The sequence below is a fragment of the Falco peregrinus genome, chromosome Z (genome assembly GCF_023634155.1).
Source record: "Falco peregrinus isolate bFalPer1 chromosome Z, bFalPer1.pri, whole genome shotgun sequence".
Classification (NCBI taxonomy): domain Eukaryota; kingdom Metazoa; phylum Chordata; class Aves; order Falconiformes; family Falconidae; genus Falco; species Falco peregrinus.
The window spans coordinates 36,217,513-36,242,961 of NC_073739.1; the positions used below are offsets into that span (position 1 = coordinate 36,217,513).

The window sequence follows — 25,449 nt, forward strand, 5'->3', positions numbered from 1 at the left end:
CCAGTGGAACAGAGTGGGGCGAGTTCCCTTCAGTGGAGAGCTGCAGTGATGCCATGCCTGTTCTGAATCAGTGAAGGGGTTATGGGCGTGGGGCGCCCATGATTAGCCATCACCCCTCCGCCAAGGTCAGGTTCACGTCGCTGTCACGGACTGAAGCGACTGCCGGGGGGGACGTAGGATGGGCATGAGGCTTGCTGCTCTCAGCAGATGGGGGTCAGGAGCCAGAGCCCCTCCTCTTCTCCTGGAGGCCTGGCTTTCCTGACCTGCGCTCCGCACCGCTTCGGGGCCTCTGCAACGCCGGCGCGACGCCGTGGCCAGCGGGCTGACAGCCGGTGAGCTGCGGGTGCTGCCTGCCGCCGGGCGCGCCCGCTCCTCACCGGCGGCCGCAGCAAAGCCATCGGAGGGGCGAGGCGCCGCCGGCGCCGTGCGGGCGCTGCCAGCCCGGGGCCCGGTCCCCGCGGGGGGCGCGGCGCGGTGCGGGCCGGGGGGTCGGGGCGCGGCGGGCAGGGGGCGCTGCGGGGCCGGCCCCTGACGGCGGTTCAAAGCGCGGCGGCGGAGGAGGAGCGGGCGGCACATCGATAGGGCTGACGGGCAGCGGCAGCCGTCCCCGCCACCGCCCGGCCTCCTTTATCCCCTCCCCTCCCCGGCGCGCCCAGCCCAGCCGGCAGCGCGGAGCCGAGCGGGCCGGCCCGGGGATTCCCAGCCCGCGCCGCCGAGGTCGCCATCTTCACCCCCGACCTCGCCTCGGACCCCGCCGGCCGGGCTGCCGCCAGCCGGCCGGGACCGCGGGAGGGGGCCTGCGCCGCGCCGCGCCCGCCGCATGTGACCGCCGGGCGGTAGCGGCCTCCTCCGCGGATCTCGCCTGCCTTCTCCGCCCCCGGCGCGGCGGGGAGGGGGCGCGGGGCGCCCGGTGGCGGGGGACGGAGGTGCCGCGGCGCGGCGGGCAGACAAAGGAGCGGGCGCCGCCGTGGGCAGCGGTGAGTGGCGGGGGCAGGGGCGCGGGGGCCCTGGCTCCCACCGCCCCTCTCCCCCGGCGCGCCCGCGGAGCAGGTACCTGCCGGCGGGCCGGGCTTCGCCGCGGCCACTCCCTTCCCCGGGGGGGGCGCCGGCGCTCGGGCTGCCCCGGCGGAGGCGGGGGTGCTGCCCCTCCGCCGCCGCCCGACAGCGCCGGTGTCCCCCGCACCGCCCTCCCTGCGGCCGGGCAGCGGCGAGCGAGGCCCGAGCGAGGTGCCCGGGGGCGGTGCGGGCCGGGCCGCGGGGCGGTGTGGCGGGCGAGCCTCCGGCCGCGGAGCCGCCGCCGCGGGAGCGGGCAGCGGGGCTGGCCAGCCGCGGGCGCGGCGAGCGATGCTGAGCGGCAATCCCGCCTGGGGCTGGGCAAAACGGGGCGAGCGACACATTTTCCTGGTGGGCGGCAAAAAAAAGATGGGGGGTGTGGGTGTGGGGCGGGCAGGTTTGAGGGCGGTGGGGTCTCGCTTTTTTCCCCTGGCGGGCGAAGCCTGCGGCGGCGGGGCAGGTGCTGCCGTGAGCAGGTGGGCGGGCGGCGGGAGCAGCGGGGCCGGGCCCGCCCGTGCCGGGGATGCCGCGGCGCCTCCCCGTCCGCCGTCCGCCGCCACCCCGCGTCCCTGCAGCGGCGGGAGGGCGGACCCCCGGCCCGCTGGGGAAGGGGGCGCCGGGCATCGCCGCCCGGGCTTCGTGGCGCAGCCAGAGCGGTGTGGGGTTTAACGCGTTTTTTTGGAATATGGCGCTTGTCTTGTGGGTTAAGCGTTGGGTTTTCAGGCAGTTACTCAAGTGTGTGCGTAACCTTGTGCGCTTACCGAAACCTTAAATCTTGCTTTCACAGGCCAAGAGAACATCAAGGCCGGCGACTTTTAACTGTGAAGTTGGATGTGCATTAAACTGTAAGTCTTGTGGTTTTGGTTTTGATCTTGGATGGATGAATGGAGTAATTCATGTGTGTGAGGCAGAAACTTCAGGAATAATTTGAATGAAACACTAAGCAAACTTCTCCCTCGCCCATTGCAAATATGGCCCTCCTGGACTGTGATAACTGGTTAAAAAATAGAAGAGTAAAGAAAATCCATAGAGCCTGAGGGGAGGGGTTGCCTTAAGCTCTTTTTTAAGGTATTTTTTTCTGGTGATCAGCCTTAATCCTCAAGGGCAGAGAGTCACCTTTTTAAGCTTAAATCAATGTATAAGAAACACCTGTAAGTATAATATTAGTATGTTTCTTTATATTTAACTGAAGTAATTGAGATTAGATGGTGCTCTTTTCCTCACTCATGAGGAATGTTTAGTCAATTAATTTGCTTAGGTAATCTGATAGTAATAGCTCAGTGAAGGTACAGATGCACCTCTGAAAGTTCTTTTATACCTTGTTGAAATAGAGATGCAGTTTTGAAAGATGTAATAAAATACTATATTTCTACTGTAACTTTTGTTGAAGGGCGAAAGGGACTGTTGTAGATTAAATTGTAGAAAGTGATAAAGCAAATGATTATACCTACTAATGAACTAAGTAGCAGCTCAAATAAGCTAATGAGGTAATTCACTGTATAAATTTTATTATGTACCTAAACTTAATTGTGTGTCAATAGTTGCATCACTCGTCTTTTAAATTTAATGTCTCCCATTAGCTTGGGTGAGAAGCTGGAATCTGAAGTAGTTTTTCTAATGGGTAATACTTTATATGCTCTTTCTGCTTTGAGGAAAGGCTGTTATCATTTCCACAGCAGAAGATCAGTTATTCTATGTTTAAGAAACTTCCTGGTGAAGTTTCTGTATATCTAGACCAAAGTTGCATAGATCAGAAATGTCAGTGTACATACAGTCTATAAGACATTATATTACGTTTGTACACCAGCGGAGTGATGAACTCTGGAACTATATTTGTTAGGTATAGGTTGTCCAAAAATTGACAGTTTACTTACGGTGCCATAAAAAAGAAATCGTTTTGAAGCTTGCTAGTAGTTCTGACCTTATGAGCATGTCAGAAGTTCTGTGGTGGCTTGCAGTGTGGTGGTCCGTGGGAAGCCTTGTGGACATGGTGACTTGTTGTGATAGGGAAAAGACAGAAATGTTTTGAACATCCCATCATAGTTTCTGTTGTCCAAAAAATGAGTTGAGTTGATTTAGAAACGGGAAGGGGAGAAGAGAAATGGGGGGGGTGTTCCAAATGGCTTTTGAAGTATGTGATGACTTTTACCTAGATATCAGAGCTTTCATTGCAGTGATAAAACATTAACCCTGGAGTAGTGTTGAGAAATCAGATCACATCCTATAGAGGCATTACAGTAAACAAGGAGTGTTAAATGTCTCATTTCATATTTTTTCCCCAACAAGAAGCATAATCACAACCTTTTACATTGCTAAGATTAATGGTTTGCGGTGGTAGAATAGTGTTAATCAGCATATACTGCTATAACTTATTGTCCACTTGGGAGGAGTTCATTTAACACCCAGGTAACTTGAGCAAGCTTTTTAGAGCAAACTTGCACAAATCCTTTAGATATTTGTGAGACGTTTTAACCCTTATAGGTGGGATGCGAAGGGGTTTATTTTTTTGTCTTTTCAGTTAAGATTTATTGCTAGAATTACAATACACAATTAGAAAAATACATTTTCTTTACACTATTGATGCATAATTACAAGGAAAACATATTTCATTCTGTAGTATGTGACTGAGGTGACAGTTTCTTGGAGTTCAAGAATTTTTTTTAAACTGTTAAGAGTAGTATTGAAGTGTTGAGACATTTGCTTTACTTAACGTGATTTTTAGACCAACCTTTAGGCATGAAGCGTAATGTGGAATTAAATTACTCAGTGTTTAAAAAAAAACAACAAAAAAATCCCAGTAAAATACTTCTTTTGCAGGTAGTTTGGGGTTTGGGTTTTTCTTATTATTTATTTCTTTTTTGGTAGACTTGGCTCATTGTGGAGTAGCAAATTATATGTAAGCTTAGCATGCTGTATTGCTGAAGTGAATTTCTTGCCAGTCTGTTTTGCAAACACTCTCATGCTGTGTGTTAGCATTATGTTCAGAAACCCACTGTGTTCTGGTCAGCGTAACTGAGTATTTGTGTAGAATTAAAATACCACTGACTTTGCACTTACTTTTGATGATACTTTGACTATTCAAATTAGCTTTCAGCAACTTAGTTGCAGCTCTTGATTATACTTGACAACCTGACTCCAGGACCTGAGCAGCAATTTCCCATGATATTCATTGCTCAACACATGTTTTTACTAGATATGGTTCTAGCTAGTGTTAAAGACTGTTGCTTCACATAAACATACTTCTGAAAGACCCTGTTATCTTTGTTTACCACCTTTTCTCTGGGTGTCTGTCTCTGTACACCTCTGTGTGTGCTCAGATAGAAAGCAAGGGTGAAGACTAGTGTGGCCCTTTGTAAAGGTTTGTACCTTGCTGTGTTGTATTCATTAAAATGTGTTTGCTAGTAACTACCATGTGTTTAATATTAGTCTTGTATCTCCTAATCGTAATATTGGCCTGTAAAGCAAAATAACTGAGTTTTAAAAGAACTGAGGGTGTTGTGAAAGTGTTAGTCGCTATTTTGATACAATATTTTGTCAGATAAATGCTTCCTTATATATGCTGAAGGACTGTAGGGAATTGGCTGCTGTTTACTCCACAAATGTAGCTGGTACATGTATGCCTGTATTCTAACGCAATTTTCTCAGTAAAGTATACTTAGCAGGGTTAATGTGAAGGAGGTTAATATTATAGCTGTCTCACTTTATTACTGTTGCGTTAGCTACATGATGATGACTGCAAAACTAAATGTTTTTTTTTCTTCCCCCCCCCCCCCCCCCCCCCCCAAGAATACATTTTTGAGTAGACTAGATAGAGTTGGAGATGCATTAGAAATGCAGGGACCTGGCATTCTTTCCTATAGTCGATCCTGGGAGGGAAATGAAGGAGGGAGGGGGAGGAGGAATGTATCTCTGAAGGGTGTTAGCCCTGAGATGGATAGATTAGATTCCTTTTTTAAAAAAAACCAAACAGTAAATCTGAAGAGAGGCTTTTGAGCATTCACAATCACTTAAAGGTTTCAAGATATTTTGATGAAGCAAGTCTGTCTTGCATGATTAGTGACTCCTGTTTTGTTGCATGACTAATGATGATGGCAAGAAATAATGACAAATCCAAGGAACAAGCAACCTTGAACAAATGAAAGTGGGTAAGAGAGCATGTTGAAGCAGGGGCTTCATATAAAGAGCAGACTGAAGAGGAAGTTTAGTAGTGAGAAAGCTGGCCTTTATTAACAAACAGAATGTAGGAAGTTTAGGCTGGTGAGTGTCTTCCAAGAGGGTCTGTTCTCCAGTACCTGTTACATAGCTGGGTAACTCTGCCTGAAAAGTGCTTTGGTCTCTTCAGTTCAGTGTTTTGTGTGTGGTTAGAGGTGAATGTGAGATGAAATTACTAGTCCAAGGGTAATTATTGCCCCAAGGGGAACCAAGGTTTCTCTTGATCGCTTCTCGTCAGCTCCAAGAGGAAGAGGAACTCTTTTGCCTGTAATGAAGGCACAGTTAAGGGAGTGCACTACTTCAGCGTGCTCTTCCATCTTTGTCAGTCTCACATTAACAGAAGGGTTTAGAAGGGAGGTGTGGGGAGGAAGATTTAAAGTATCAATGCGATCTTCAGCAGGTTTTGCAGGCTTCCTCCTAGAAACATAACTGTCTGTATTAACTTCCTTCTCTAGTTTAGTTAGGTTTCTGTCCAATCAGATTGGTGATATTTGTCGTAAGGTGTCAGGGAGAACTGGTACCTTCTCTTTGCATGTGCAGTAGTGCTTCAGAGTGGTCCAGGGGAGAAAGCAAGCTGCGGACAGTTGCACTGCCTCAAGAGCTAGGAACTTTTTTCAACTTGCTTCAAAGTTACAGTATATTCAACATACAAGTGAAATGATCTCTGTGGGCTGTGTTCAAAGGATAACTTGTTATACAAAGTATGGATCGTGATATAGGCCAATATCTAGTAATGTCAAAGGTCTATTGGGTTGCAGTTACCTGGGCACTTCATCTGATCCTGTGGTTATTGGAAAAATGTCAGCTTAGTCCTTCACTGCACAGAATTTGAATTCTCTCCCCACAATATGTAAATTGTAGCAGAAGTGTCATGACCCATCACGAGGTTTGTTTGCACTGTATAAACCATCGCCTGTATGTTGGAGGAGAGGTGCTGGAGGAGAAATTGCAGTTCATCTTTATAGTAAAAGAGAAACCTCCATCTAAACAATAAGGGGCCTCTGATGCTGTGAGAAGATTACACATGGTGATGCCCACTCTGATCCAATAATTTTTCACAGCAAAACACTTACAGTACTTACAGTTGCACTTTAGGCAAGTAGAGATAAAATGTTGTAAGTATCCTTAACCGTTTAGGCTAAAACAGATAGCTGTTTGTTTTATCAGTATATAAAACACAGTACAAGGGCAAAATGATGCATGAATCAAGTAGCTGATTAGAGACTGCATCATTGTTTGCTGGGTATTTTGGTGTCTTTTGCTTCTTTACAACTTACTGTATAACTCAACATGCTTTTTTTCTAACTATACATGGCTTGAACTTTATCACTTATTACACAAAGTCTAGAAATGTATTCTTAGGAAAACTTTCTTTCCATAGAATAGAAAGTGTGTTGTCACCAAAGCCTTCCCAGTCAAAATCCCAATTGTTCTCATAGAAAAAATAAGCGTGTCTGGTTTCTGAATGAAGTTGGTGATTTCTGTGTTAAACTTAGTGCCTTTTCTGTCATAAAGTAAAGTCTTATCTTTGTATGAGCTTCATATACTTTTCCTTCACTTCCTTTTTGGAAGAGGATCTTTTGTATTGGAAGGAGGATCTTGTACTCACCCATGGAATGTGGAGACTTGGGCAGAAATAGGACTTTCATAAATTGCAGTTGGCTGCTTTGTCAGAACAGTCATACTAATAAGTGCTGAAATATCACATGGAGAAAACTGTTACACCTATTGGTTGCTCTTATCTTATGGGTCATGTTCAATAACTCTTGTGCTGATTGATAACATCTTTTAGTCGGCCCCATAAGATGCAGCTATTGTCATCAAACACCATTTGCTAAAGGAATTCCACCTGCTCCTTTAAAGCTTCCTGAGAACAATTTTTCATCTGAACTCAGCTACCTATTTCTTCTTAGCCCTTCAAGTGAATGGTATTTTGCCTTGATTTTCCACACTGAAGTTCTTTTCTAATAAGCTGAATTTTATAAGGTTTTTTCTGCGTTAAGATAATAAAAATAAACTAAAACTGATGTAAGAAAGCAGTTTGAAGTTAGCAGTAGTCCTGTTCACCTGAACTTTATAAAGAAATTGTGAGATATGATAGGAAGTGTTTTTGTAGCCAAAAGTATGTGTATTTCAGAAACAGTTTACCTGTTTTATTTAGTGGTGACATATCCAAGAAGTCAATCTACAGTAGACTGAAGTAAAGGTTTAGAAATACCAGTTTTAAGTAACCTTTAATTTTTAAGGGGGGGGGGGGGGGGAGCTAGGAATGATCTTCAAATAACTGCTTTAGTTTCAGTATTTCATGCACTCCTTGCTCATCAGTGGGGTTTTTTTGTGTATTTGTTTGGAATTTTTATTGTCCTCAAGCATATAGGGGGAATAATTTGTGGAGCTAATGGAAGACTAAGGCAGTAGCTCTGTGGCATTCCTTTGTTTTCTTTTTTTGTTGTTGTCCAATCAAAAATTCATCTTACCTGAGATCTCACACGGGGAGCCTGCCACTGATCACATCATTGTTACAGCCAGGGCTTGTTGCATTTCAAGTCCGTTTTATTTCAGTGTTGAAATAGTGACTTATTCTGAAAGATAAATCTAGGTATGTCCAGCTTTGTTACTTGATGCAGTTTTAACTTGGTTTCTGCTGAGCTGTCATGATGCTCTTGAAAAGTGTTAATTGGACTTAAGACTGTGTTGAGGTGAGTTTGAAGGGGCACTGTGTCAGTACAGCTACTCTGTCATGAAAAGTGATTGATTATAACTCATTCTTTTTCCTCCATGGACTGTCCCCCAGGGTCCACCATTGCCAAGCTTCCTGTGAGGGCTCTAAAGAGTAGTCTGTAAATCCTTCCATCAGCATCTCTTCTTCACCAAGCGGTGCTTCCACTTAGCACCGGCCTTTCCTGCAAAGTCAGTGGGAGTGGTGAGGCATGCCTTTCAGTTGTGTTTCAAGTTGAACCCTGACTATGATGAATTTAAGTGAACCTTTCATTGAGATCCTAAATATGTTACAGTTGTGTTGGTGAAGAAAGTCAACTGCATCTCTGCAAGAATGCATTTGCAAGGGTATAGTCATTACCTGCAGGTAGCAGTTATGGTCTTGTCTTGTCCCTGCTGTTTCTTCATTAGAATTGCAATATAGTTGTATCCCAAGGTGCTTACAAACTAAAGTATGAAACATTATTGCTGTATATACAAGAAAACACAGATACCAGAGGTTGTGGTGGAATTGTTTAATCTGTTGTTTGGTTGGGGCACAAACAACCAAGAATTGTTGCCTTTGCTCCCAGTCCTATGCCCCCTATGATGTCAGGGTATGTACGTGTTCCCAGTAACATGATCCTCATTTCTTCAGACATATAATTAAGTTCCTCATTTCAACAGAAATATAAATAAGAAATAAATAATATTTCTTATTTATATTTCTGTTGGAAATTATAATAAATAAAAGGAAAATGCATCAAGAGTGATTCCACTTGTGGGAAACTCACAACAGGCATGAACCTGTTGTAGTCCAAACAAGTGTGCATTTCAGTGAGATAGTATATAAATTAAAAATTCCTTTAAAAGAAACATATTAGTCTGAAAGTGACACTTCCATAGATAGCTAGTCAAATGTTGACAGAGATAATGGGCAATTCTAGGTTATGCTTTTTATACTGAATATATGCTGTTTCTTTTCTAGAATCTTTAAACTCGGCTCCCTTCCTTCCAGGGACAGAAAGCATAATGTGAAAGCTTTGTTGCGTTGTTTGTACTGATTGAGGTCATGTTAAGATGTTTTTGTCAGTGTTCTTCTGTAAAGGCAGTCTGACCAGACTATCTGTGGCTTATTGTCTCTGTAACTTTATTTGTGTTAGCGTTTATTCAAAGATGCTGAGAGCATTTCAAATACTGTACTGTTCCAAAATCCCAGGCAGCAAATCTTGCAAATCACCATGGTAATGTGTATGTGTGGGAAGAAGGTTAAAGTCAGAATCTGCATTAACAGAATCTGTTAATGCATATGCTGAGTGCCACTAGCACTGCTTGGTCTTTGATGTAGATATTTTCTTCACTTAATTAAAACCAAAGTAATACAATGCAGCTAATACTGCTTGTAGTCTGATTTCTGATTTTTTTTTTTGTGATTCTGAAACAAATCCACTAAAATAATGAGATACACGGGTAATCACAGAGTCTTCTTTCTGTTCAGGAAATGGCATATAAGAATCTTGTAATCTAGCAAAAAAACTTCAAAATTTCTTTGTTGCCTCTTTAACAACTTATGGATAGGCTTAAAAGTCAGTGTTTTAGAACTAGAGCAACATACCAAGGACACTTGCTACTGGTAGCTCAGGTCCTGGTGATTTCTGCCGAGTTACTGTAAATGTTTAAGGATCTTGATTTTGAGTAAGCCTGTCTGGATGCTTTTGCACATGCAGTTGTTACCTTGGACACTTGGACACACAGAATTAGTTCTGAAGTGTAGTCAATGATAGTTTAAATAGTAATAATACAAAAAAACAATCAAACAAAGGAGCTGTGTTCTTTTCTAAGGTGCTGAAACTGTTTCTTAGTAATTTACCCTTGTTTGGTCAGTGCTGACATCAGACCTTAAAGTTCCTATGAATTGCTTTGTGTGGGGGACAGGAGGAATTACATCTGGCATTTCTTGGGTCTTTACTCCTGTAGTCTAAATAAACTGAAAAAAATGGGAGACTTGGATGAAGGATTATTTATTTTCTCTGTTACTGTATTGATTGTCTCAAATTTTAATGAGTTGCAGTTACTTACTGGTTTAAAAATACTGTCCCACTGCTACTGAGAATTACAGAGGAACTGATACTGGTTCAAAATGCCAGGTTATAATGACTGCAGTGTTAGATGGCCTGACAGAATGGGTTTCTTCATTCTTTCATTGCATAGGTGAATCCTATAGCAAAGCTGCCAAGAGGAATGTGGAGCTGAAATGCTCTCTCTGTGTCAGATGTCAAATGCATGAGGGGAGGGTCATGAGAGCTGAGTGTGCCACCAGCAGAGTGGAGTAATTAGCCTGGCATGACATGAATACTCAGTCAGACTGTCCTGAACTTAGCTGTTGGTTTGAGTTACCTGTGTGTGCATTTACATCACTGAGTGTGTTTTGATTTTTACAGTGCTATTCACTTGTTATGTGCAGTCTGTCATAGTAATAATGCTTATTACTGTGGTATTTTTCTTCAGAATGCCAGGCCTCCTTTCAAGAGAGTGAGTGTGGGAAGTGATGACTTTGAAAGTCTTTGCCTTGGGAAAACAAGTTGCAGTATTTCAAGGCTGATTTTGTGAAAGCTGAACTCCGCTGTGTAGACTGTGGAGCTGTTTGTATAGCTAGAGACTTCCTGGGTCCTTTCTTTGCTTGTTGATGATGTTTAGTGTCTGCTGACAAGATATCTCTCTTTCTAGTTCTTTAAAAGACAAAACTTCAGGGTCAGTAGGACTTCAAACAATGTTTTTTTGTTCTGTTGATAACCTTGATCTGTCTACTCCTGTTAGGTGTAGGATTTGCAGTAGCACACAGGTTGATTGTCACCTGTGTGATTTAAAGCAGACAGGCAAGGAATTATTCATAGTAGATACTGAAGCAAAAATTTAAGTAAATTACATCCTTTAGCTGATAAAACAGTTAAGCTATTCATGTCAGGTTCTCAAAGCCTGTGTTGGCAAGTATGAAAACACAGTACCTGCTTCTGAAGAATGTACTATTAATTGCACCTTCCTCCCACTAAACCCCCTGATGGCAATGCCCTCTTTCAGCTATGTCCTTATGAAAAAAGGTAAGCCTTTGCATGCAGTGAAAGAGTTATCACTGTTAGATTTAGGTTATATGGCAGTAAAATAATCTGAAAAAGAGGTATTAATGCAGATACTTTTTCTTTCCCTTTATGAAAGGCTTAGCCTCTCAAACATTGTAATACATATTGAGTGTCTCCATGCTACGAATCCAGCGTGTCTAATTGGGCTGAAATACAAGATTTCACATCTTACATAGCTGAATTTTTGTGCTCCCAGCTTCTGACCCAGGTATCTTTCAGTCTTCTCCTTAGTGTGTTCATACATCGTAGTCCATCTATCATCCAAATAGACACACCTGTGTCACTGATGAGCCAAAGAATCTCATTAGAACAGAGAAGAAATAAGAAAGCTTGATGCTAGCACAGATAAACATGACCTGGAGGTCAGCCTTCTATGTGTCTGACTCGGTAGCTTCCAAGAGGATTATTTGCCTTTTTTTTCATGCAGAGATTTCTGGAGGACACTGGAGATAAATGTAAACATAAAATGTAAACATTTTATACATTTATACATTACAAAAATATCTAAATTTCTTAATGTTGCTATCTTCTAAGTATCTCTCAAAAATGGTGTTTGAGGTGGGGAAAAGGTATTCAGGGAGACATTCACATAGGCTATTGTATCAAGTTCTCTTCTAGGCAAAGCTGGTTAATTGAGGTATCTTCCTGCTTCAGATGGATGTAAGTGTAAACCCCATCTCCACGTTGTCATCTAAAGGACTCTAATTTTGAGACTTACGTTCCTCTGATAGGAATGGTAGAAACTAAAATGAGCTTTCATGATTCTTTGTGCCTCAATTTACATTTCATGTTATATACCTTCCAGCTCTTTTGTTTCCAGATATGCACAGCTCTGAACTCATTGACAGCTATTAACTATTTACATTTATTATGGCTCTATTAAAATAATTAGTGTACCAGTTATAAGCTTCATAATGAAATTATAAAATTCTCTGCTGGCTAGTTTTCTGTATTTATATGACTTTGCCATTGACAGGAATGGAACAATGGTGGTAAATCTGTGTGTATATACTATATATGCCTATACAGATAAGAAAATTGTTTAGCAGGGGCAAAGTATCCTTGGTATGTTTTACATTTCTGTTTTTAATAATTTGAAAAAGGATAAAGAAGTCGGGTGTTCAAGATAATGAAACCCAATATAGAGTTTAGATTATCATTTTCTTATGGATAAACTGGTGAAACTGCTGAAGTTCAATGTCTGTGGTTTTGTTTTCAATGGAAAGGACTGAATGTTTGTAGGCTATTTAACTCTTCATCTATTGCAAACTCATGGCCTCTTTAGCTTAGAAAACACTTCATTCTTAAGAGACAAATGCATTCTTAAATCTTACACTTACGTAGTGTCTTTAAGTTTTTTATCAAATTTCAACCTGTTCGTGTAATTAGAAAATTTAGAAAATGTTATGAGGCTGCACTAATGATTTTTTTCTCTGAATTTGATACACTTAGTAACAGCATTAATTTTCTTAAATCTGTTAATGCTTATGACACTTCTGTAGCTGCCTTATCAGAATAGACTTCATTGGCATTTATGTTCTTTGAAAGAATGTGTAGCTCTTCAGTGGAAGCATTGTACTAACAGATATGTTTCAGCCTTCTAAGGTGATCTGTATGTCACTTATCATATTGATTTATGCTTTGACATCTTTATTTTCATTCACAGGTTTTATACCGATCTTCTCAAAAAGGCAAATATGACTTTTAAGCTGTGATGGACTAAGTAAAATAAGAAATAATTTGAGCAGATAATGCCAAGATAATGATGAAATTCCCTACTAATGTTGCAACAGTAGCGATTTCTTGTAACTGGTTAAATCAGTAATTTGATTATTACGTAGAAATACAGGAGGTATACTGAATTATTCACTCTGAAAACAAGGCTTCAGACAATCATAAAGCTTCAGATTCTCATGCAAATGCTAACACTTGCTATTTATAACTGACATTCTGAATGAATGAGGGATGTAGTGCAAGTCTGCAATAAGCTGCCCAGACTTCACAGAAAGTGTTTACAGCTTGATTAGTAATGTGCCTTGGCAGTACCTGCAAACAACTGTTCTTTCCACTCTGCTGGCTCTTACTCTATACTAGTTCATTTAATAGCCTTTCAAGCCAGAAGGCTACCATTTATAGAAGTGGTTTTGTGAACTACATTGTCCATTAGGATGTGGGTTTAGTCTATAGGCTTCATTCATCTGGAACTCTAGCTGTGACACGCTGACTTTAAAACTACTGTTCCAGATCTCATTTGTGACTGACTTCTAAAAATGTTATTTTATAAGGATGGATTTCATTGTGCTGTCTTGCTTCTCTTACAGTATGGCCCTAGATTTTTAATACTACAATTTAAGAAAGTAGAAATATTTTTTTTCTACTTAGTCTTTTTTTTTTTTTGTTTTTTTTTTAAGGAGAGGAGTGGAAGAAGACTCTTGGCTTGGAAGTTTTAAGTATAGATAGTCTTATATTTACCTCATTTGTATAAATATTGTTACATACTGAAATGGCTTATACAGAATTGGTCTCTACATACTGCTAGGGTGTTATGTGTGCTATTAATGTGTACTCTGTGCTAACATCTTATAGTGTAGAATTGTCTCAGTTTTCTCTCAGTAGAATTTACTAATATGAATCTTTCTCCACTTTGATTTTAGTTGCATTGCATTCAAGTGATTAGGTCCATGTTTAACTACAGTTAAATTAGTTGGTTCTCTTATCTATATGTCAGATATTGTCCAGAGTCTTTAACTAGAAGGCAGCCAAGTTGCAGTGACAATTCAGTTACAAGGTTGACATCTACTCTAAAAGTGCATGCTCGACTTGCTGGCTTTAAGGATTTTGCTTGCTTTCTGGTTGAACTTTAGGCAGCTAATGCAGTGTCGTGCGTTACCAGCTGTTTGCTCAGCTGTTTTGCCTGAGGACCAGTTTATTGTGTTACGGTTATTTCACCAGGTGAAAGAAAGATAACCAGAACTCTGCGCATTCTGTGATAATAATATTACATATTATTCTGAATATAGTTTATGTGGAGCCCAAGCATTATATTGAAGTGTTTTCCCTGTGTGCCCCTGCCACTATGTTGATAGCCTCCTGCTTTGCCCTGACTAGGTGTCCCATCTTTGGGAGCTGTAGCTTGCTAGCCCTTCATCCAGTAACTCTACACCTTTTATATAGTATGTCAAGCTTATTTTTCTGTCAATTCAAGTTCATTTTTGTCTCCCCTTCATTATTCTGAGGTAAGTAAAGATAAACAAACTAAAAAACTGTTGTCTGACTTCTTAGGCAAAGGGAGGAGACTGGTCTCAGTCTTCCCACAGACTCTTCTTGTGTCACTGTCACGGCTATGCAATCATCAAACATTACTTTCACGAAGGCGGTTATAGCCAATTCCTAATACTGTTCCTCTTAGTAATCCACTGTTGTGAAGTGTTTCTTTTTTGACCACCCAGATTTGTAGCCTAACAAAAACAGTGATCAAAGCTTTCTGTCTCTTGACTTGTGACACTGCCCAGACAGGTTTCCCCCACTTCCCTCTTTTCCTCCCCAGCATTCTTCTCTTGATTTACTATTTTTCTTCATTTGTTGTCTGTTTTACCTGCTGTCATCTACCTCTGTTCTTTGTCCATAAATTTTGTGACATTTTTTCTGAAAACTACAGGGGTAAAGATAAAAATTCCTTAATGACACTTTTTAAATCTAGCTTATGTCAGTCTGAGTAAAAGAATAGAAGACTTAGTTCCCTAGTTTGTGAGCAAGGAAGGGCTAAAGTATGACAAACAAGCCTCCAGTGAAAGTTGGCAAGCCAATGTCTTGCCATGTGGCATGAAAGACAAAATACCAGGAAGCTCAAGTGTAGAAGAGGGGATGGTGGTTTGTTGTTTGGTTTTGTTTTAAATAAAATCTGCAAAACATTACCCTACCTAACATAGGAAAGGCATCAAACTTAATTTACTACTACTTTTACCTTATTTTATATGAACATTTGGAGTGTGAACTGGATTGTTTGGAGTTTTCAGCTTTCCTTACTGATTTCGTCTGTTTTGAAGCCAATTTCTGATACATGAATTCTGTCATGGCAGTTTGTCGTTACAGTGGATGCTCTCTCAATACAGGGGTGTTCTGGTGGTTTTTGTGTGTGTTTTTGTTTGGTTTTTTTTTTTTTCAAATACAGGTTTAGCACCAGTAAATAATCTGCAGTTACTTCAACAGCAGATTCTAGAGCAGTGATTCTTCTCTTTGCTCAGAGCCAGCTCTTACGAATGTGTTTCCTTTCTGTTATTGCCTGCAGTACTTGTAATCTGCCCTTCCTTTTACTGAGAACTGCTGAACCTGCTAGCAGATGTCATGGACAATAATTCAATAACAAACTTGTTTGCTAAACCTCACACATGTCATGAGACTTAACTGTCAAGTTACACATTATTATTGGGTACTTAGTACAAACTAGTTATTTCCTGAACTACCTAGTATTGCTAGTGATCTGAAGACTGATCAGTAGAAAGGATTATCTAACTAATCTTGCACACAAAAATGGTGGAATATATATCTGGTTTAGGGCCTCTCCACCACCCACTCCTAATAGTAACATTTGACCCCAGCAAAGGGAGCAGCCAACTGAGTAGTTATACTTTTGAATCCATGCTCCTTTTTTATTTCCTTTAACTATGTCATATATATATATACACAAATTATATGTATATTTTTAAACAGTGTGTAAACCTTAGGATAAGAATAAAGAGTACCTGAGAGTGCAAAAGTCAGTGAAGTTTTCTTCGAACGCTGCAGTGAACAAGGTAGCCTCTAATTCTTGAATTCATTCACAAATGACAGCAGCTGAGCCGTTCTGACATATGTGGTGCTCTGCAAGGCAGAAGAGTTGGAGAAACTCCTGACTGTTGTTGGTAGCTGTTTTCTTCATGCTCACATGAAGTTACTTTGTTCTGTGTTATATTTGCATTAGGAGCTGTAATATATAGTTACTTATACCATTTTTTCCCTCCTTCTTTGATCTCTAGAATTGGGGATCTCTTCAGTGAATAACTTGCTGCTTAAAGAAAGGACCAGAGTAACGGAAGTTCTGAAATTCAGGTAGGCAATACTCTAAGTTTACTTTTAACTTTAAATGTTGAGGGAAACATAGGTGACAGACCTGTGGATATTCATTGTGGTACCAAAATCGTCAAAGCACAATAGGGATTTTAACCTTAAGTAGATTGGGTCTGGTTTCATGGCTTTTCTCATGAATTCTAAGAAGCGTTTCAAGTGAGCCCCTGGTGAGAAGTCCAGAAGAACTATGCTATGCAAATGTCTTTTGTGCTTCTAATAAAAACAGATTGATTAATATTCATATCTAATTCAGACTGACTTTGACAGGAGGTCCAAGTACTTTGTGACCCTCAATTAATTTAACAAATTATTTTTGACACCATTAAATTGTCTTGTTGCCCCAACAGACTCTGGTATTTGTGGTATGTTCGGTCACATATACTTTTATCTAGAGGTCCTTCCCTAATTTTCTTACCAAAGTATATTCTCAGTAGATTTGCTAATTACTTTGTCAGTTTCGCATTCCTGTTCCTTTATGCAAAGTAAGGCTTCTAAATCGATCTCCAATACCTAGTTCTTCAGTAAGATGTCAAAACTCCTTTGGTGTTCTTTGTGTGATACCTTTCATGACTTTAACAAATAAACAATTGTAATTTAGTATCATATGCTATTGTTTATTGTGGTTTGCTGAGTTTTGAAGGACCTATCCAACTTGTCTTTATTACTTTCTATGTCCCATCAAGTTTATGTGCTTTGGTGTGGTGTTAAATAATGTAAATGAATGACCAGTGGCTTTAGTCAGCTGAATTTGCCTCCAGCAAAATTCTGGGATAGATTTATTCCTATTCAGCTTCAGTAAGTAATATGATTGCAGCGCGTTTATGTAGGTTTAATTTCTGTGGATTACATGAGTAATGAGGGAACAACTAAACACTGAAATTATTGCTGGTTTCTTATGAGCTCAGTTCTGTACAACAGCTTTAAATTTAGAAGCTTGTAAATTCTACTTCAGTGTGTTCTTTTACTGTTCCCTGTTTTACTGTCTAAAAATCCAAATGAACTGTGGAGAAGGATTCTGTTAGGTAACAGTACTTTAGGAAATGTGCATAAAAGTCTCTTACACATTCTGCTCCCTCGGAAAGAGGTGTGGCTTGTGGAACACATTGTGCAATTCTCTGCATTGAGAGCAAAGCCTGCAAAACACTGTTTAATGTCTCGGGTACTACCTAATAAATATCTTTCTATTTTACCTTCTGAGCACCATTCATGAAATATGTAATTCAAGTAGCAGTCAGACTTGATGCTTTATTCTAAAAACACTCAAAGTATGCTGAATTTCATTTAAATACTGGTAAATAGCTAAAACTACGTTTTCTGTTTCCTCCTTTCTCTCTCCCTTCCCCCATGTTCCTTTGACAACTCCAAAGTGTTCTCAATACGACTGCCTGACAATACCAGACATGTTTGGGCTTACCTTTCATGTTGCGGACTTCCTTTCTAAGAATGCACCTGCTTTTTTTTCCCAGCTCTAATTTCACTATTACTTGTAAAATCTTTCTGCCAGAGAGCCTGGGGAAGGAAGAGTTTGCACAGGAATTTACCCTGGAGAAGTATGTGACAAAGAGATGGTTTTGTTATTAGCATGTGAAACTGGAAGTCAGTGGCATCCCAAAGTGGGAGCAGGAGCTGCAGCCTCCCCTGCAAGCCCTGCGGTTCCCCCTCTGGCCTGCTTCTTGCTGCTATGCCTCAGGAGCATCCCCAGACTTTCATATACCCACCCTGTGGAAAAGCATTTCATTGCAGAATGAGAATGGGGGGCAGGGATGGGGAATCTCTGTCCTTCAAACTCTCAGGAGCAGGGAGAGACGAGGAAATGCTAACTCAATCAGGTAATTTTAAAATAATAAAAAAAAAAACCTGCCAACCCCATATAGCCTGACAACCAAAAAACCCACTATGTGGAGGTGGATGGGAGGGGGTGAAGAGAAGGCAGGCAGTTGGGTAGCAGATGTAGGGGTGATAAGGGCAGTACAAAGATGGTGATGACTGAAGAAGACTGATAGGAAAAGAGGAGGAATATATACTACCAGTGGAGAATAAGGACTGTACTGCAAGCAGCAGGAGGAGGGCATGGGCATGGATGAGATCTGATGCAGGAAGACTGAATGGATGAGGTTCAGGACTTCTCCTGGAGCACTGATGTCAGTCAGTGGGGATCCCCCCTGGAGCAGGGGGAGGCAGGGAGCACAGAGAACTCCACAGTGCAAAAATGTGTGTATTTCATTCTTGTGCCAGAAACAAGTGAAGTGTGATGGGTGTTCCCAGCCTGTTGGCTGCCCTTTCAGTTCTTGCTCCAGGAGTGTCTGCAGGAAGCTTCAGTCACAGGTCAGGAAGTACAGCCTTCCTGACTTGCCTCACTGGCAGCTATGAAACTGGTGAGTGTAAAATCTCCATGACATCTTTCAGTATGTCCTATTCCAGCCAAAACCAACCCTTCTTAACGTCCTGATATTTTTCTTCATTTATCTTAAGCGTTTTGAGGTTCAGACTGACAGTTTGTAAGACAGTGATGCAGGGCAGTGCACCGGGGCCATGCCCTGCTGCCTCTTTAGTTAGAACCCTGCAACTTTTTCCTCTCTTTTCCCTCTGCAGTTGTGTGGCTGGATTTGCATCTTCCTTCATGTTCCTTGTTGCATGACTTTGACTACATGGTGGATGGATATACTTTCAGTCATGTGAAGGAGAAGGCATTAAGGCTTGTGGCTCTTCATCATAGTATATTCCTCATCTGATCTCGTGATACTCTGATACTTATACTTTCCAACCGCTTATGCAAATCCAGGATAATCTGAAAGAAAAGATAAAAGTGTGTTTTCCTTAACTCTTCTATTCTAGTATTGCTACTTGTCACTTAATTCACTAAAGTTCTAGAATACTTGGCTGGGGACAGGGGGAAAGGTGGAAAAATTTCCTTTTCTCCCTTATGGAGGTGGTTTCAAAATGGTAGTGAATGTTTTATAAATGCTTTTACACCAGTAAATAACTTCAGTTTGTCAAGAAAGTTCTTACTCCTTTCCTGTCTAGCACTAAAAACTTCTGCAACACTTTTGTACTACACTCTTACAGCCAGAAGTCCCAGCCTAAAACGTTAGCAGAATGTGTTGTGGTCATGTTCGGATACCACCACAGAAAAGCCTGCATATCTTCAAAATCTGAAATATGTCTTTTCTATTACCTTGCTTTTGTAGTAAGTGATTTTCAGATTTGGTTTATGGACCATCTTTTCTAAGTAAGATTTTAATTGATTTTAGTTTTATGTGGTGGGTGAAGTCAAAACACTTCCCTACATACTTTCATCAAATCTGTATGACTATAGGTGTCAATTTAATAATCGATTTGTGAAGTTGGAACAATGGCAAAAAGGGAAGTTTTAGTTCACTTATTTAGTTGGAATTTGATGTGCTGTTCATTTCAAGGGCAAAGGACAAAAAATCACGTAAGATGTTGGATTTCAACATTTTGTTTAATGAAGGACTTTTGTTGGTCAGTTTAGCTTTAAATTCTACCCGCAGCTCCTGAGTTCTGATCACTGCATTAATCCTGTAGAATAACTCTGAAGTAACACAGGTGCAAAAGTGTGCTCTTCCGTTACTGCATTTGAGATGGCCAGTTGTACAAATAGTCACACTTCGTTACTGTTGTCTCTTGCACCAGCTGTGTTTCTGACTGTCCTCCACTTCTTTCATTGTTAAAATTGGGTCAAATCACTGGTGTGCAGCTAGATTGTGTGACTGGTTCAGCTTCTTACATAGGTCTGTCTTCAGAAACAGTTTTGCTTTTTTTCCATTATGCATTTTGTTTGCATTTTGAGGTAGAACACAGCTGTTGCAATTGAACAATTAATGCAGAAGTCCACAGCACAACTTTTGCTGTCACTTTTCACAGTAAGGTGGAAGATGAGGAACAAAGTCACTGAAGCTTTGTGCCAATGGAAGCTATAAACCAGAGGGAAGGTAGGAATTGAAGACTGTCAATAAGAGAATTGCTGTCATGGAAGCTAACTTTCATTACACCTGTCTATGTGAAGAGAACAGTAAACAAAAAGTGGGCTAAGAGAATGTTAGGAATATTGGTTGATGTCTAAATTAGACACTTAAACTCGTTTGTCCTCCTTTGAGTAAGCTGTCCTGCAGTGTAATGGGGAAGGGAAGGAAGGCACAAGGCCCGCAAAGAATTGATGCTAGAAGGTACACCTTCATGATGTTCAGTTACTGTAGTTTGAAATATTCAATATATACCCTAAGAGATTTTTCAGTTTTTAAGGTTTTATATTTAGGCTTCTAACTAGCTACAGAATGTTCTTTATAATGATATTTAAAGTATCTCTAACAGATTGGGTAATTCTGTTCTGTAAGATATTTTTTTTTTTCTTTCTGGAAGTAGTTACATGCTTTAATCTTTTCCTTAAATTGGCTAATCTTATGTACAGTGAAATATGGCATCCTGAAAAACCTGTACATGCTTCCTGTCCTCTTACATGCACTGTATTTTGCAATCATATTTTTTGGTTTTGTATGTGATTTTATGCAGGAAAAAAAACCCTGCCATTTTGTAATTAAGGCACAAAGCCTAAGAGCCTAATTCTGGCTCCTACCAACATGAATAATCATGTCTCCCCAGAAAATGCCCAAACCCCATATTATGCCTAACACTTGCGTCCTAAGTGCTGTCTTGCAGTGAGGATGCCAAGGACAAATGACCAGGGACTACTTAAATGTTGGGATCCTGTTTTCTGGGAGAGCGCCAGCTGAGTGTTGGTAGTCCTTTTCACAAATTTAGTGCTTACTGTCTGACTTCTGTACATCAGATTTGTATTTACCCTTCAATGTGCAATACCTATCCATTCAGAAAAGCTACCAGACCAATGTGCATGTGTTACACAGTCAAATTTGGTTGCTATAGGTACCAAATAATTAAGGAACCCTATTCTACAGCACAAAGTGACTTCAGGTACTGGAAGTCTAGTAAGTTATGTAGCTCAGAGGCAGAGAAGAGCTCATATGAAGTCTATAATAATTTGATCTGTACAGCAGGCTGGGTGCAAAAGTGAACACAAGTGGAGGAGATCTGTTTCCCTTACCATATCTACATCTTGTTCTTGAATTCCAGGTGAAACTTCTAACCACAGCAACTGTCCCATTTTCTTCAAAAGAAGGAAAAGGATAATATCCTCTCCTATATTAATAATCTAGTATCGAGAAGGAAAGACTAAGTAACAGACTTTTGCTAATGGCCGAGTTTAACTTTCAGATTTGTCTTTGCCACAGAAAATACTTTTCCACTCAGGTGTCTTCTTTTGGACCAACGGTTGCTACAACATGCTGAAGGACACAGAATGGATCATTTTCTAACTTTGTTTTTTAACATTACATACAGCTTACTGGGTATTCCCTTAATAGGAAAAGCACTTCAAGCTATATGTCCCTTGAAGGAGGGATGTGTTCCAGTAAGCATTTATTCAGGACTTTGGCACATAGATTCAACGTACTATCTTGAAAATCTTACTAACATTCTAACTAACAATACAGCTTTGGACATGTAGGTTTCACAGATGCCTTGCCTCCATTCTGTAGTTTCACAGACACATAGTTTGCTTTGTTTACTCGTGTCCAATATTGCTGCAGTTTGGTTGAGCCATTAGGGATACTGCCCTGTGTCAAAGAGAGACTGTTATAGTTCCTTGGGTATGCTTCATTCAAATCGTAGTAGGCTTCTCAGCAGACACCATTCTGTGATGCCATTTACTTTTTAAAATATAATGGACAAAGTAACTTCTTGCTGCTCCAGCCTCCTTAAGCATCAGGTAGTAACTGCAGCATTTTTCTAAGAATCAGTTTTCCTCTTTTGAATGAGGAAATTCAGAACACATCTTGTCTTTCAGTCTTTCTCTGTGTTGGAATGTATATCAATCTTTAATCCTTCTAGCCTTTATTGATTCCCAGTTATTTTTCCTACCAGGAATGTTACCTGTTGCTGAGTAGATTGAGGGGAAGGATAAGCAGACCAGTATTTCCATTATTGCTGTTACATGGTAGATCTGTTCCTGGCTGGCTGCCCTATGCCTGGCCAACCGTTCTTTTGAGGCTGGTTTGTTAGACTTCAAGTATTTTTCAGCAGTTATTCTGCCACTCAAGTTGGGTCAACCAGCCTTAAGTATGAATCGTGTTTGGAGGCTGAACGGCATTTGCACATCGTGAGCATGTTGACTCCTTGGTGCAGGATTCTGAAGAACTGGAAGAGTGGCCTCAAGCTCCCTTAAATCCCATTGACTGGCAGAAGAGGAGTGCTGCCTTTGAATTGACTTAGGCAGGAAAGTAGTGGTGGGGGAGTTGCAGTGGCTTCACTGGGGTTTTTGTTTGCTTTTTAGTTAATATAAGTGAATTAAAAATGAGGATGGTAATGCCAGTCTTGCCCCCCTTTTAAGAGTAGTCTTTTCAATTTAATGCCAGTGTTGTTGTGGAAAATGCTGTTGTGGGGAGGTGGAAATGTGAAATAACTATGACCCATGCATTCTTCTTTAAGAGAAGGTATTTGATATATGTGTCTATGAAAATATGTTAATTTCCTTATGCAGAAGAAGGAGTGGAGGCATGGAGAAGCATTGTAATTAATTAGGGAGGGCTGGGATGCCAGACGAATTGTTCGATTCATAAAACGGAGAGCCAAATCTGTAGTTGAGTAGCACCTGTTTCTCAAAAAAACTGTCAGACTTTGAATGGAAACTGTTGGGTACTTGCCATTTCTCAAAATCAAGCTACCTAACTTTCCAGCTGTGTTTTGGGATGCTTTTAACATAAGGATCCTAACCTGAGATGTCACAAGAGACTGGGGTGCTGCTGTATTAAATGTTTTCTGCCTTTCAATGGACTGTGACTTAAACAAGTAAATGAAAAGCTGTACTGCAACATGTATCTCTGTAGTCCCAGCTTACTTTAAAGTGCAGATCCCCAGACTAGTTTGTACACAGATATTATCATTACTTGATTTGTCTATTGTAGGAAAAACAAACTCGTGGAAGATTGCTGACACTTCTCATTGTTAACAAGAGTTGCTGTGGAAGAAAGATATGATACACTGTGTCAAAATTTCATTATTTACCCTTAGATAAGACAGCCTAGAAAATTATTGTCAACAAGTGCTGTCTCATAAATACAATGTTTCCTTTGTTTCTGTAGCCTCTTTCTTCTACTCTCCCATCTACCTCTTCCATTGTCTTCTGCACTATCTTTGCCTCTGGGTATTTACGTGTATTTTAGCAAAGCTTCTTTGTGCAAGTGGGTTATCCGTTGTGATGTAATAGCAAGTATTTTTACTGCTGGCCTTTCCCCCCCACCCCCCCATCAACTTTTTGTTTGTTAAAAACAAACAAATCTCCCTCCCAGTTTTTTTATATAGTTTATAAACTTCAGGCCTGTTTCATGAGTATAGTTTCTTTTCCTCTGCTCTGCCTTGCTTTCTCTCTGTCTTTCTCCTTCCCCCAATATAACACTAACTTTCCCTGTTACCTTTCGGTGTCTTCCTGTTCCTTTCAGCTGCCTGCATCTCAAAGTAACTGCATTGGTCATAACTGAACTGCTGTGGTGATACTGTTAGCTGAACCCAGAATCTGAAGGCTGCTGGATAATGTTACATTATTAAATCCTTCATGGGGTGTCACGGGAGAAAACTGTAACTACTTCTGTTTAAAACACTTGGAAAAAGTTGCTAGCTCTGCAAAAACTGACTCTAGTGCCATTTAAGGACATTTGGTGTATGTTACTAATGTAGTAGTGGAGGTTTTTGGATGTTCTTGGTTAACTTTAATGTATTGCATTGCTATGGCTAGTAACCCCTTGTAAATAGGCATCAAATTCACAGATGTAAAGCTTTTTGGCAGAAAACTCTGACTTTGTTATATGTCCCAAAACAAACTGTGAAAAAAGCATGTGCTCATTCCAGCCTCTAGAAACTGATGTACTTTCGTTTCCATATAGATTTAAGAAAGTCACATAGCATTTACTTACCGGAAGCTTCTACAGTAGAGAAGCACTGCAGCTATTATGAATTTGGTCGTTCAACTTGAACTCGAGTGTGGAAGTGGTTTTTTGTTTGTTTCACTGCCTTTTTTCAGATAGCTGAGAATCCTCTAGAAGGAAGATACATTCACATACACCCAGAAATAACAGCTTGTTTTGCAGAAACTGGTTATATTCTGAGGACATGTTAAGTAAGTTTTAGTAGCAATCAGTTACAAAAAGAAGAAATGCGTTTCTTCTCAAATTAAGAGCAGTAACTTCTCAGAAGACCTTCTGAAAGGCTTTTCACTATTTTGTTGTTCTGCTATTAGTATTTGTGCATTTTAGAAAGTACTTCAGTTTTGAGATATTGCAGTAAAGTACGGTATCCATTAAGAAGTGGAATAAAGTATTTTAGACTGTTGTTTTCAGAACTTCTGCAAAAATCCCAAACACTTTCTCTTTCTCCATCAAAGTATCAATATGGAATTAATGAGTGAAGGCTGATGACCAGTACGCACTGACTATTGTTACTGGTGTTACCAGCACTGTCTAAATTTTGCAACTGTGTAGTGTATCAGTGTGTTACAAAGCAAGTTAAATCAGCATGTGTTTTGAGATCTTAGTCTCAAGAGTGATAGCTTTGTGCACATCTCACTAAAGCAATTGGAATGCATGAGAGATGCATATATAAAAATGTACACACATACTAGTTAAATTCAAGTGTTCAAAAATGAATGTACTGGTGACATAAAAAGCAGAGTTGCTCTTTTGACAAGTTTCACTGTTATTCTTTACATTGCATGTTCAAGAATTATGGCTTTTTCAGCACCACTATGTGTTACCCTATCACTCTGACTCTTATCCCTCTTTATTCTTGTACTGCTGGCTTGAGTGCACCCTAATGTGAAACACATGTGTTGGTTTGTGGTTTTCATTTGTTGCTTTTTTTTTTTTCTTGGGCTCTAGCGAATGTGTATCTTTAACACAGAAATTGAGGTTCTTCCTACCAGTTGTTCTACCATCCCAATTACAGAGCTATACAACAGGAAATGGAGAGAGGTATGAGATCAGGCTAGGTAAAAGACCAGGTCAAATCAAGTATTGAAATACAAATTACAAATTAGCATGGCACATTTACTTCTTGTATTCCTACTTTAAACATTTATGAGATATTCATGTGGAAGAAAGCCCACAACTGTAGGTATCTGGATTAGAAGAACAATTACCTTTCTGTTGCACTAGAAGTA

General features: G+C 40.7%; 1 protein-coding gene across 1 annotated transcript in view; it reads left to right on the plus strand.

Moving 5' to 3' along the window:
* Positions 1-616: 616 nt before the first annotated feature.
* The window catches only part of CDC42SE2 (CDC42 small effector 2), an 84,497-nt gene continuing 59,664 nt past the window's right edge, over positions 617-25,449 (plus strand). Inside the window, exons 1-3 of the mRNA XM_055791289.1 lie at positions 617-977; positions 1,841-1,898; positions 16,115-16,187. The gene's annotated coding sequence lies outside the window, so the exon portion shown is untranslated. The remainder of the gene's footprint in view (positions 978-1,840; positions 1,899-16,114; positions 16,188-25,449) is intronic.